The sequence below is a fragment of the Stenella coeruleoalba genome, assembly GCF_951394435.1.
Source record: "Stenella coeruleoalba genome assembly, chromosome: 3".
In the NCBI taxonomy this organism is placed as follows: domain Eukaryota; kingdom Metazoa; phylum Chordata; class Mammalia; order Artiodactyla; family Delphinidae; genus Stenella; species Stenella coeruleoalba.
In genome coordinates this window covers 156,520,117-156,533,476 of record NC_137148.1, presented here as the reverse complement: position 1 = coordinate 156,533,476, position 13,360 = coordinate 156,520,117, and positions in this window count along the sequence as shown.

Here is a 13,360-nt window from a genome sequence, read left to right as displayed (position 1 = left end):
AGGATCTTTGTCTTATGTAGTTTTGTCTGTCCAACCGCTCCTGCAAGTCTCTGCTGAAATTGTGGGCCCTGTGGAGCACTTAAGCCTTGAAATACAAACACAGCTCACATTGCCTGAGACTCCAGCCTTGGGTTACTTAGTGGGATTTTAAAAAGAATAAAAAAGAGAGGAGCTTGCATTTCTCTCCTCTGCCTTTGCAATGTAACTGTTCTGCCTGGGCTCTAGGAACTATCTGATCCATCTGTAGTCCCCCAGACTGAGGAAAAAAAAGAGACCTTTTTAAATTCAAGTGGGAAAACTATGAGATCTCTGGTTCTGTTTCTCTTTATGTAAACATTAACTTGTAAATGAGCTGTATTTAATTGGCTTAAAGGAAACTGAGCATGTATATACATTCTCAGAAATATAAAACTCGCCAGAATACATTCCACCTTCATATGATCTGGGAAATATTCAATATTAAATTAATATCTGGTATTAGATCTAGTTTAAGGTTGTGGGCTTAATACAGACCTGTCTTTAGAGTCATCAACATTAAGAATAATATAATATTTTCATTGTTCCTAGGGTTATTGGAAGTCAATAAATGCATATTGTTTCTGTTATATAATCTGTCAACAGGGAAAATAACCTGATATGATTACATTTTTAAGTAAATGTTACTGAGGTAAGAGCTTTTTGGTAAACTCTATAGGAATAATTATGTTTTGGAAATATCCATCTAAAATAGTCTCTCCACATTTTGGTAACTTGAAGCAATATTAAGTTAAATGATAGGAATTCATTGAGTATCTAGGCCATTTCAAATAAGATGAAATATTGGCACATTAATTGCTAAACAGATCTAAATTTACGACTTTACAACTTTTGTCTTTTTATGAGGGGGAAACTAAAGATGTTTGGCTTTATTAAACACATGTCTTGTACCACATACCCCACTGAGCAAAGAAATAGTGCTTTGGGAAGTTGCATGTTTCTAGAGGTTATGGGATATTCCAATCAGGGAATGCTAATGTAAAGACAGTTCATGGTTGCTTGAGGAAAGTAGGATGTGCGTTTTCAGTAAAAGAAGGTATGAGGAGTGGAAATATATTTTGTTAAAAGAGGGCTTCCCTGGTGGCGCAGTGGTTGAGAGTCCGCCTGCCGATGCAGGGGACGCGGGTTCGTGCCCCGGTCCGGGAGGATCCCACATGCCACGGAGCGGCTAGGCCTGTGAGCCATGGCCACTGAACCTGCGCGTCTGGAGCCTGTGCTCCGCAACTGGAAAGGCCACAGCAGTGAGAGGCCTGCATACCGGAAAAAAAAAAAAAAAGAAAAAAAAGAAAAGGGTGATTTTGTCCTAGAGCTGGTTGTTTCTGAATGGGAAAAGAATAAGGGACAAAATAATATGACTACAGGAAGTTGCAAAAGGTTTGTGGAAAAGGAACATTGGGAAAAGAGTTTTGTGTATGGTCAAGATTTTCTAAGGTTGGATTAAATTTGACTAGGTAAATGGATTTTATTAAGAGTAGGCTGATGCAGGGCTGGATTTATTTTCTCTCTCTCATAAGAGAACAGTTTTCCTGGAATGCTGCTTTTGATAAAAGATTGTGTGAGTTTCAGTGCCTTTAAGTGGTCTGTATTTACTTTTTTAAAAAAATACATTTATTTATTTATTTATTTTTGGCTGTGTTGGGTCTTCATTGCCGCACACAGGTTATCTCTAGTTGTGGTGAGCGGGGGGCTACTCTTTGTTGCTGTGTGCAGGCTTCTCATTGCGGTGGCTTCTTTTGTTGCGGAGCACGGTCTCTAGGTGCGTGGGCTCAGTAGTTGTGGCTCGTGGGCTCTAGATCCCAGGCTCAGTAGTTGTGGTGCACAGGCTTAGTTGCTCCGCGGCATGTGGGATCTTCCCGGACCAGGGCTCGAACCCGTGTCCCCTGCATTGGCAGGAGGATTCTCAACCACTGCGCCACCAATGGTGAAATAAGCCCCTGTATTTACTTTTGAAATCCTTTTTTCACCTTAGCTCAAGGAATAAATATTGTTTCACAATGACCTATGATCCTATCTGACCAGGTGTTTTAAAGCTTTTTGAGGGAATTCCTTGATTGTCCAGTGGTTAGGGCTCCATGCTTCCACTGCAGGGGGCACGGGTTCAATCCCTGGTTGGGGAAGTAAGATCCCACAAGCTGTGCAGCATAGCCAAAAAAAAACTTTTTGAAATTTTTGACAGACTTCCCAAATACCAAATTCTAATTAAAGTTCTTTTGACCTCCAGCTAACTTTGGGGTACTTCAAAGGGCCCTGGGAGCATCCCAAAGACAGATCCTAAGCTAACTGGGTTCATTGGTATGTTAAATTACACGGGAAACACTGTCTAGACTTACTGTTGCCTGTGTCAGATGGAATCATCAGGCTCTTCCCAATTTTATCATAGCTGCCAAGCAGATAGCGGAGAGGGTTTTCGGTTCTTCTGCTGTCTGGTCTCTCACCTTACTCTATGTCCAAAAATCCCCTATGGGAATACTCCCACCTCTAGACCCTGAGGTCCTGACCCCTGTGGCTTTTTCTACTGCGCCCAACTTCAATTCCTCCAGGAGATCCTTTTTTGCACCTCTAGGACCCCCTTCACTTCAGGCCTTGGCAGCCCATACACTGCTACAGACAGCCTTTTGGACTGGCTGCTGCTGAGAAGCCCTCACTATAAACTTTGTAGATGCTCAATCTTGAGGAATACACCCTCGCATAAGGAAACGTATTATAAGGCATAAGCTTTATAGATAACAGATCCCTTCAAGGAGAGTCCTGGCAGTGCACTGAAACAAATGTCCTGCCCCCCCCCCCCACCCCTTGTGCAAGGGACTGGGTTGACCAGAAACATCGGGTTAGGTAATGGGAGAGTAGAGGATGCTCAAAATCCCATTAGGTAAGAAGGGAATTTGGAGGACACTCTGACCCCCTTCTGACAAAAGCCTCCTGGTAAATGTCTCTGGGATGCCGGACTTCATTTCTAGGAATGCTTTCTCAGTTGCAGGTTACTTACTCATCATGGGTGGATCCTCTTCTAAGCCAGGAGCCCTGTTGGGAATATAATTCCCCAGAGGGAACAGAAGCCAGGAACCACATCATCCAATGTGTATTAGAAGGGATGAGAAAGTGTATCAAAAAGCCAGTTAACTGGGCTTCCCTTGTGGTGCAGTGGTTAAAAATTCGCCTGCCAATGCAGGGGACATGGGTTCGAGCCCTGGTCCCGGAAGATGCTACATGCCGCAGAGCAGCTGGGCCCGTGCGTCACGGCTGCTGGGCCTGCGCTCTGGAGCCAGTGAGGCACAACTACTGAAGCCCAAGCACCTAGAGCCCGTGGTCCGCAACGGGAGAAACCACCGCAATAAGAGGCCAGCGCACCACAACGAGGAGGGGCCCCTGCTCGCCACAACTGGAGAGGGGCTGCGCGCATCAGTGAAGACCCAGTGCAGCCAAAAATAAATAATAAATAAATTTATTTTTAAAAAAAAGCCAGTTAACTATGAAAAGGTTAAAGGAGTGACCCAAGAAGAAAAAGAAAATCCAGTCCTCTTTCGGGTAGGAAGGTTTTTAGAAAATTTACTAACATTGATCCCTCCACTCCTGTGTGTCAATCCCTGCTGGGACAACATTTTATCAGCCAGTCTGCCACTGATATTATGCCCACAAACCCCTATGCCCCAACTCCTAGAGCTGGCCTTTGGGGTATTTAATAATCGAGATCAAGCTGAAGAGGAAAACAGGCAGGCTAGTGCTCATACTAAACTGATGGCCGTTGCTGTCAGCCATGTCTTGCAACCTCAGGACAACCCAAGGGAGCCAAGGAAGTCTAACCATTCATCTGGAGGTAAAACTAGCAAGGGGGAATGCTTCAAATGCAAGTCAACTGGCCACTGGGCCCACAGATATCAGAAAGAGTCCCCTGGTCCATGTCCAGTCTGCAAACGAACAGGTCATAGGAAGTGGGACCTTCCCTATTCCCAAAGGGGTGGGGGACTCCCGCTCCTGAGGTGGCCATTGCTACGTGACTGAGGCAGCCCAGGGATTCTGGCGGTTCCCCCCATGTGAGATGTCCATCTCCATCAAGGAGCCCTGGGTGGTCTTTGATGTGGCAGGTAAGAAAATCCCTTTTTTTAACTGATACAGGAGCCACTTACTCTGTCCTGATCTCTCACACTGGGCCTCTCTTCTCTGAAAGCTGTACAGTGATCGGTGTCGATGGAAAGCCTTATACCCGTTACTTAACTGGGCCTCTCACTTGCCAATCTGAATAGTGTTTGATCTCACATGGCTTTTTAGTTGTGCCTGAGTGTCCTACCCCACTACTGGGGAGAGACTTTCTGGGCTCACTTGGAGCCATGTTATAATTAGGAGACCCCGAGTAGCCCCTTTTCTTGACTCTGACTAAGACAAATCAGCTGGAAGAACAACGGCTTATTCCCAGCCATATTCTACACACAGTAAACCCTGCAGTTTCCTTTGAGACAAAGGAAAGGCTTTGGGAAGGCTATAAATGCCAAACCTGTAAAAATTAGCCTTAAGCCAGAAGTCGCTTATCCTAACAAGAGACATTACCCCATAAAGTTGGAAGCAAAAAAGAGTTTGCAACCCCTCATAGATAAATTCTTAAACCATGGCCTCTTAGTGCCCTGTTAGTCTCCATGGAATGCCCCTATTCTGCCAGTTGTTAAGTTAATTGAGGAATAATGAATGGTACAAGGCCTTAGAGCAGTAAATGATGCAGTGGTCCCTATACATCCCCCATGGCCAATCCTTATATTAGTCCAGGTTCTGGGGGATGCAAAATCGTTTACTGTGCTTGACCTCAAGGATGTCTTTTTTTTCATCCCAGTTCATTCCTCATCACAGTATCTGTTGGCCTTCAAGTGGACTAACCCCCAATTGGGCCAAATGCAACAGTATACCTGGACAGTGTTGCCTCAGGGGTTTCGGGACAACCCACACTTGTTCTCCCAGGCCCTAAGAAAAGAACTAAGGGAGCTGTTCTAAAAGGACTAAAAGGATCTATGTGGATGATATATTAATATGTAGCCCTACCATGGAGGCCTCAGATCGGAATACCGTTGAAGTCCTTTAATTTCCTTGGGGCCCAGGGCTGCAGGGTCTCCCACAAAAAGGCACAAATCTCAAAGCAACAATTTAAATATCTGGGATATATTATAAACCCTGGAAGTAGACAGTTATCTCCAGATAGAAAACAAACTATATTGAGCCAAAGTGCCCCAGAGACAAAGAAACATCTTCGTATGCTCTTAGGCATGGCAGGATTTTGCAGAATTTGGATTCCAGGATTTGGGATAATGGCTAAGCCTCTATGTGAAGCCACTGAAGGCCCAGATACAGAACCATTACTTTGGACTGGGGAACAAGAAAAGTCTTAATAATACCAAACAGGGCCTCACCAGAGCTCTTGCTCTGGATCTCCATTATTTATTTATTTATTTATTTAACTTTTCATTTTATATTGGAGTATAGTTGTTTAACAGTGTTGTGTTAGTTTCAGGTGTACAGCAAAGTGATTCAGTTATACATATATCTATCCTTTTCAAATTCTTTCCCATTTAGGTTGTTACATAATATTGAGCAGAGTTCAGTGTACTGTACAGTAAGTCCTTGTTGGTTATCCGTTTTAAATATAGCAGTGTGTACATGTCAATCCCAGACTTCCTAACTATCTCTTCCCGCCACCCTCCCCCACCAACCATAAGTTTGTTCTCTAAGTCTGTGAGTCTGTTTCTGTTTTGTAAATAAGTTCATTTGTATCATTTTTTTTAAGATTCTGCATATAAGCAATATCATATGATATATATATTTTATTTATTTTATTTTTATTTTTGGCTGCATTGGGTCTTTGTTGCTGTGCACGGGCCCTCCCTGGCTGCGGCGAGTGGGGGCTACTCTTCGTTGCAGTGCAGTGGCTTCTCTTGCTGCGGAGCACAGGCTCTAGGCGCATGGGCCTCAGCAGCCGTGGCACGCGGGCTCAGCAGCTGCAGCACGAGAGCTCTAGAGCGCAGGCTCATCAGCTGTGCCGCACAGGCCCAGTTGCTCTGTGGCACGTGGGATCCTCCCGGGCCAGGGCTCAAACCTGTGTCCCCTGCATTGGCAGGCGGACTCCCAACCACTGTGCCACCAGGGAAGCCCTCATATGATATTTCACTTTGTCTGTCTGACTTCACCCTGTAGACAGTCTCTAGGTCCATCCATATTGCTGCAAATGACATTATTTCATTCTTTTTAATGGCTGAGTAATATTCCATTGTATATATATACCACATCTTCTTTATCCATTCCTCTGTCAATGGACAGTAGGTTGCTTCCGTGTCTTGGCTATTGTGAACAGTGCTGCAATGAACATTGGGGAGCATGTATCCTTTCGGACCATGTTTTTCTCCAGATATATGCCCAGGAGTGGGATTGCAGGATCATATGGCAGCTCTATTTTTAGTTTTTTAGGGTACCTCCATACTGTTCTCCATAGTGGCTGTACCAATTTATATTCCCACCAACAGTGCAGGAGGGTTCCCTTCTCTCCACACCCTCTCCAGCATTTATTGTTTGTGGATTTTTTGATGATGGTGATTCTGACTAGTGTGAGGTGATATCTCGATGTAGTTTTTGTTTGTTTGTTTTGTTTTTTTTTGCAGTACGCGGGCCTCTCACTGTTGTGGCCTCTCCCATTGCGGAGCACAGGCTCCGGATGCGCAGGCTCAGCGGCCATGGCTCACGGGCCTAGCTGCTCCACGGCATGTGGGATCCTCCTGGACCGGAGCACAAACCTGTGTCCCCTGCATCGGCAGGCGGACTCTCAACCACTGTGCCACCAGAGAAGCCCCTCTCAATGTAGTTTTGATTTGCGTTTCTCTAATAAATAGCCATGTTGAACATCTTTTCATGTGCCTCTTGGCCATCTGTACGTCTTCTCTGGAGAAATGTCTATTTAGGTCTTCTGCCCATATTTTGATTGGGTTGTTTGTTTTGATGCTATTGAGCTACATGAGCTGTTTGTAAATTTTGGAGACTAATCCCTTGTCAGTCACATCATTTGCCAATATTTTCTCCCATTCTGTGGTTTGTCTTTTCGTTTAGTTTATGGTTTCCTTTGCTGTGCAAAAACTTTTGAGTTTAATTATGTCCCATTTGTTTACTGTTGTTTTATTTCAATTGCTCTGGGAGACGGATGGAAAAAGATACTGCTGCAATTTATGTCAGAGAGTGTTCTGCCTGTTTTCCTCTAAGAATTTTATAGTGTCTGGTCTCACATTTAGGTCTTTAATCCATTTTGAGCTTATTTTTTTGTATGGTGTTAAGAGTGTTCTAATTTTGGGACTTCCCTGGTGGCGCAGTGGTTAAGAATCCGCCTGCCAGGGGCTTCCCTGGTGGTGCAGTGGGTAAGAATCCGCCTGCCAAGGCAGGAGACATGGGTTTGAGCCCTGGTCCGGGAAGATCCCACATGCCACGGAGCAACTAAGCCTGTGCACCACAACTACTGAGCCTGCGCTCTGGAGCCCGCAAACTGCAACAACTGAGCCCACTTTCCACAACTACTGAAGCCCCTGCGCCTAGAGCCCATGCTCCCAACAAGAGAAGCCACCACAATGAGAAGCCTGCCCACCACAATGAAGAGTGGCCCACACTTGCCTCAACTAGAGAAAGTCCACGCGCAGCAATGAAGATCCAAAGCAGCCACAAATAAATAAAATAAAATTTAAAAAAAGTTTTAATTTCTTTTTTTTTCTTTCTACATGTAGCTGTCCAGTTTTCCCAGCACTACTTATTGAAGAGACTATTTTTCCACCATTGTATAGTCTTGCCTTCTTTGTCGTAGATTAATTGACCATACTTGTGTGGGTTTATTTATGGGCTTTCTATCCTGTTCCATTGATCTATATTTCTGTTTCTGTGCCAGTACCATACTGTTTTGATGTCTATAGCTTTGTAGTAGAGTCTGAAGTCAGGGAGCCTGATTCCTCCAGCTCCATTTTTCTTTCTCAGAATTGCTTTGGCTATTCGGGGTCTTTTGTGTCTCCATACAGATTTTAAGATATTTTTGTTTTAGTTCTGTGAAAAATGCCATTGGTAATTTGATAGGGATTGCATTGAATCCGTAGATTGCCTTGGGTAGTATAGTCATTTTGACAATATTGATTCTTCCAATCCAAGAACATGGTATATCTTTCCATCTGTTTGTGTCGTCTTCAATTTCTTTCATCAGTGTCTTACAGTTTTTGGAGTACAGGTCTATTGCCTCCCTAGGTAGGTTTATTCCTAGGTATTTTATTCTTTTTGATGTGATGTTAAATGGGATTGTTTCTTGAATTTCTCTTTCTGATCTTTTGTTGCTAGTGTATAGAAATGCAGCAGATTTCTGTGTATTAATTTTTTAACCTGCAACTTTACCAAATTCATTGATGAACTCTAGTAGTTTTCTGGTAGTGACTTTAGGATTTTCTATGTATAGTGTCATGTCATCTGCAAACAGTGACAGTTTAACTTCTTCGTTTCCAATTTGGATTCCTTTTATTTCTTTTTCTTCTCTGATTGCCATAGCTAGGACTTCCAAAACTATGTTGAATAAAAGTGGTGAAAGTGGACATCCGTGTCTTGCTCCTGATCTTAGAGGAAATGATTTCAGCTTTTCACCGTTGAGTATGATGTTAGCTGCAGGTTTGTTGTATGTGGCCTTTATTATGTTGAGGTATGTTCCCTCTTTGCCCACTTTCTGTAGAGCTTTTGTCATAAATAGGTGTTGAATTTTGTCAAAAGCTTTTTCTGCATCTATTGAGATGATCATATGGTTTTTTTATTCTTCAGTTTGTTAATGTCATGTATCACACAGATTGATTTGCAGATATTGGAAAATTCTTGCATTCCTGGGATAAATCCCACTTGATCATGGGGTATGATCCTTTTAACGTGTTGTTGGATTCGGATTGCTAGTATTTTGTTGAGGATTTTTAAAAAATATTTATTTATCTATTTATTTATTTTTGGGCACATTGGGTCTTAGTTGTGGCACGTGGGATCTTTTGTTGCACTGCACGGGCTCTTCATTGTGGCACGTGGGCCCAGTAGTTGCAGCGTGGGCTCTCTAGTTGTGGCGCACAGGCTCAGTAGCTGTGGTGTGCAGGCTTAGTTGCCTGGTGGCATGTGGGATCTTATTTCCCTGACCAGGGATTGAACCTGTGTCCCTGCATTGGAAGGCGGACTCTTAACCACTGGACCACCAGGGAAGTCCCTTTGTTGAGGATTTTTGCATCTGTGTTCATCAATGATATTGGCCGGTAATTTTCGTTTTTGTGGTATCTTTGTCCGGTTTTGGTATCAGGGTGATGGTGGCCTCATAGAATGAGTTTGGGAGTTTTCCTTCCTCTGCAATTTTCTGGAACTGTTTCAGAAGGATAGGTGTTAGGTCTTCCCTAAATGTTTGATAGAATTCGCCTGTAAAGCCATCAGGTCCTGGGCTTCTGTTTGTTGGGAGTTCTTTAATCACAGTTTCAATTTCAGAGCTTGTGATTGGTCTGTTCATATTTTCTATTTCTTCCTGGTTCAGTCTTGGGAGATTGTACCTTTCTAAGAATTTGTCCATTTCTTCCAGGTTGTCCATTTTATTGGCCTACAGTTGCTTGTAGTAGTCTCCTATGATCCTTTGTATTTCCTTTTTTTCCTAAAGAAAGCCAAATGGCATTTATTTTTTAAATTATTTATTTATTTATTTATTTATTTGGCTGTACCAGGTCTTAGTTGCAGCACGCGGGATCTTCATTGCCACATGCGGGATCTTTGTTGTGGCACGTTGGATCTTTAGTTGTGGCATGAGGGGTCTTTAGTTGTGGCATGTGAACTCTTTTTTTTTAAATTAATTTTTGGCTGCATTTGGTCTTTGTTGCTGTGCACAGGCTTTCTCTAGTTGCGGAGAGTGGGGGCTACTGTTCTTTGTGGTGTGTGGGCTTCTCATTGAGGTGGCTTCTCTTGTGGAGCATGGGCTCTAGGCACGTGGACTTCAGTAGTTGTGGCATTCGGGCTCAGTAGTTGTGGCTTGTGGGCTCTAGAGTGCAGGCTCAGTAATTGTAGTGCACGAGCTTAGTGGCTCTGCGGCATGTGGGATCTTCCCGGACCAGGGATCAAACCCGTGTCTCCTGCATTGGCAGGGGGATTCTTAACCACTACACCACCAGGGAAGCCCTGGCATGTGAACTGTTAGTTGCAGCATGTGGGATCTAGTTCCCTGACCAAGGATCGAACCCAGGCCCCCTGCACTGGGAGCACAGAGTCTTAGCCAGTGGACCACCAGGGAAGTCCCCGTCCTTTGTATTTCTGTGGAGTCAGTTTTAACTTCTCCTTTTTCATTTCTAATTTTATTGATTTGAGTCCTCTCCCTTTTTTTCTTGATGAGTCTGGCTAAAAGGTTTATCAGTTTTGTTTATCTTTTCAAAGAACCAGCTTTTAGTTTCATTGATCTTTGCTATTGTTTTCTTCATCTCTATTTCATTTATTTCTTCTCTGATCTTTATGATTTCTTTCCTTCTACTAACTTTAGGTTATGTTTGTTCTTCTTTCTCTAGTTGCTTCAGGTGTACGGTTAGGTTGTTTATTTGATATTTTTCTTGTTTCTTGAGGTAGGATATAAACTTCCCTCTTAGAACTGCTTTTGCTGTATCTTATGGGTTTTGTTTGTTTGTTTGTTTTTGTTTTATTCTGTTTTGTTTTTTGGCCACGCTGTGCAGGATCTTAGTTCCCCAACCAGGGATTGAACCTGTGACCCCTGCATTGGGAGTGCAGAGTCTTAACCACTGGACCACCTTGCTTTTCCTTTTGTGTGTGTGTATCTATTGTAGTTTTTAGGTTTGCTGTTCCCATGAGGTTTTGATATAGAAGTCTATATATGTACAAGGTTATTTTAAGTTTCTGGTCTCTTTCCCACCTGGAGAAGTTCCTTTAGCATCTGTTACAAAGCTGGTCTGGTGATGCTGAATTCTCTTATGTCTTGCTTGTCTGTAAAGCTTTTGATTTCTCCATCAAATTTGAATGAGAGCCCTGCTGGGTAGAGTATTCTTTTTTTTTTTTTTTTTTTTTTTTTGCAGTACGCAGGCCTCTCACTGTTGTGGCCTCTTCCGTTGTGGAGCACAGGCTCTGGATACGCAGGCTCAGCAGCCATGGCTCACAGGCCCAGCTGCTCCGCAGCATGTGGGATCTTCCCGGACCGGGGCACGAACCCGTGTCCGCTGCATTGGCAGGCGGACTCTCAACCACTGTGCCACCAGGGAAGCCCAAGGGTAGAGTATTCTTAGTTGTAGGTTCTTCCCTTTTATTACTTTAAATATATCATGCCACTCCCTTCTGGCCTGTAGAGTTTCTGCTGAAAAATCAGCTGATAACCTTATGGAAGTTCCCTTGTATGTTGTTTGTCGTTTATCCCTTGTTGCTTGCGGTTCGCGGGCCTCTCACTGCTGTGGCCTCTCCCATTGTGGAGCACAGGCTCCGGACGCACAGGCTCAGTGGCCATGGCTCATAGGCCTAGCTGCTCCATGGCACGTGGGATCTTCCTGGACCGGAGCACGAACCCGTGTCCCCTGCATCGGCAGGCAGACTCTCAACCACTGTGCCACCAGGGAAGCCCCCCCTTGTTGCTTTTAATATTTTTTTCTTTGTCTTTAATTTTTGTCAATTTGATTACTATGTGTCTCGGCATGTTCCTTCTTGGGTTTATCCTGCCTGGGGCTCTCTGCACTTCCTGCACTTGGGTGACTGTTTCCTTTCCCATGTTAGGGACGTTTTCAGCTGTTATCTCTTCAAATATTTTCTCAGGTCCTTTCTCTCTATCTTCTCCTTCTGGGACCCCTATAATGTGAATGTTGGTGTGTTTAATGTTGTCCCAGAGGTCTCTTAGGCTGTCTTCATTTCTTTTCATTCTTTTTTCCTTATTCTGTTCTGTGGCAGTGATTTCCACCATTCTGTTTTCCAGGTCACTTATCCATTTTTTGCCTCAGTTATCCTGCTATTGATTCCTTCTAGTCTCTTAGACTGTCTTCATTTCTTTTCATTCTTTTTTCTTTATTCTGTTCTGCGGCAGTGATTTCTACCATTCTGTTTTTCAGGTAACTTATTCATTCTTCTGCCTCAGTTATTCTGCTATTGATTCCTTCTAGTGTATTTTTCATTTCACTTATTATATTGTTCATCTCTGTTTGTTCTTTAGTTCTTCTAGGTCTTTGTTAAACATTTCTTGCATCTTCTTGATCCTTGCCTCCATTCTTTTTCTGAGATCCTGGATCATCTTCACTATAATTATTCTGAATTCTTTTTCTGGAAGGTTACCTGTCTCCACTTCACTTAGTTGTTTTTCTGGGGTTTTATCTTGTTCCTTCATCTGGGACATATTCCTCTGCCATTTCATTTTGTCTAACTTCCTGTGATTATAGTTTCCATTCCACAGGCTGCAGGATTGTAGTTCTTGCTTCTGCTGTCTGCCCTCTGTGGATGAGGCCATCTAAGGGCCTTGTGCAAGCTTTCTGATGGGAGGGACTGGTGGTGGGTGGAGCTGGGTCTTGTCCCTCTGGTGGGCAGGGTTGTACTCAGTAAAACTTTAATCTGCTTGTCTGCTGATGGGTGGGGCTGTGTTGGTTGTTTGGCCTGACACAACCTAGCACTGGAGCCTATAGGCTGTTTGGTCAGGCTGATGGTGGCCTCCAGGAGGGCTCACGCCAATGAGTACTTCCCAGAACTGCTGCTGCCAGTGTCTTTGTTCCTGCAGCGAGCCACAGTCACCCCCTGCCTCTTCAGGAGACTCTCCAATACTAGCAGGTAAGTCTGGCCCAGTCTTTTATGCAGTCACTGCTTTTTCCTCTGGGTCCTCATGCACCTGAGACTTTGTGTGTGCCCTCCAAGAGTGGAGTTTCTGTTTCTCCCAGTCCTTTGGAAGTCCTGCAATCAAATCCCACTGCCCTCCAAAACCAGATTCTCTGGGGACTCCTCTTCCCGTTGCTGGACCTCCATGCTGGGAAGCCTGATGTGGGGCTCAGAACTTTCACTCCAGTGGGAGAACTTCTGTGGTATAATTGTTTTCTAGATGTGGGTCAGTCTCCTGGAAGGTATGGGATTTGATTTTATCATGATTGTGCCCCTCGTACCATCTCGTTGTGGCTTCTTCTTTGTCTTGGACGTAGGGTATCTTTTTGGTAGGTTCCAGCGGGTTTTTTTGTCAATGGTTGTTCAGCAGTTAGTTGTGATTATGGTGTTCTTGTAAGAAGGGATGAGCACACCTCCCCAATTTAAAAAAGCCATTCATTTTGTAGGTGGCTGAAAAGCAAGGGATAGCTCTGGGGGTCCTTATACAGAA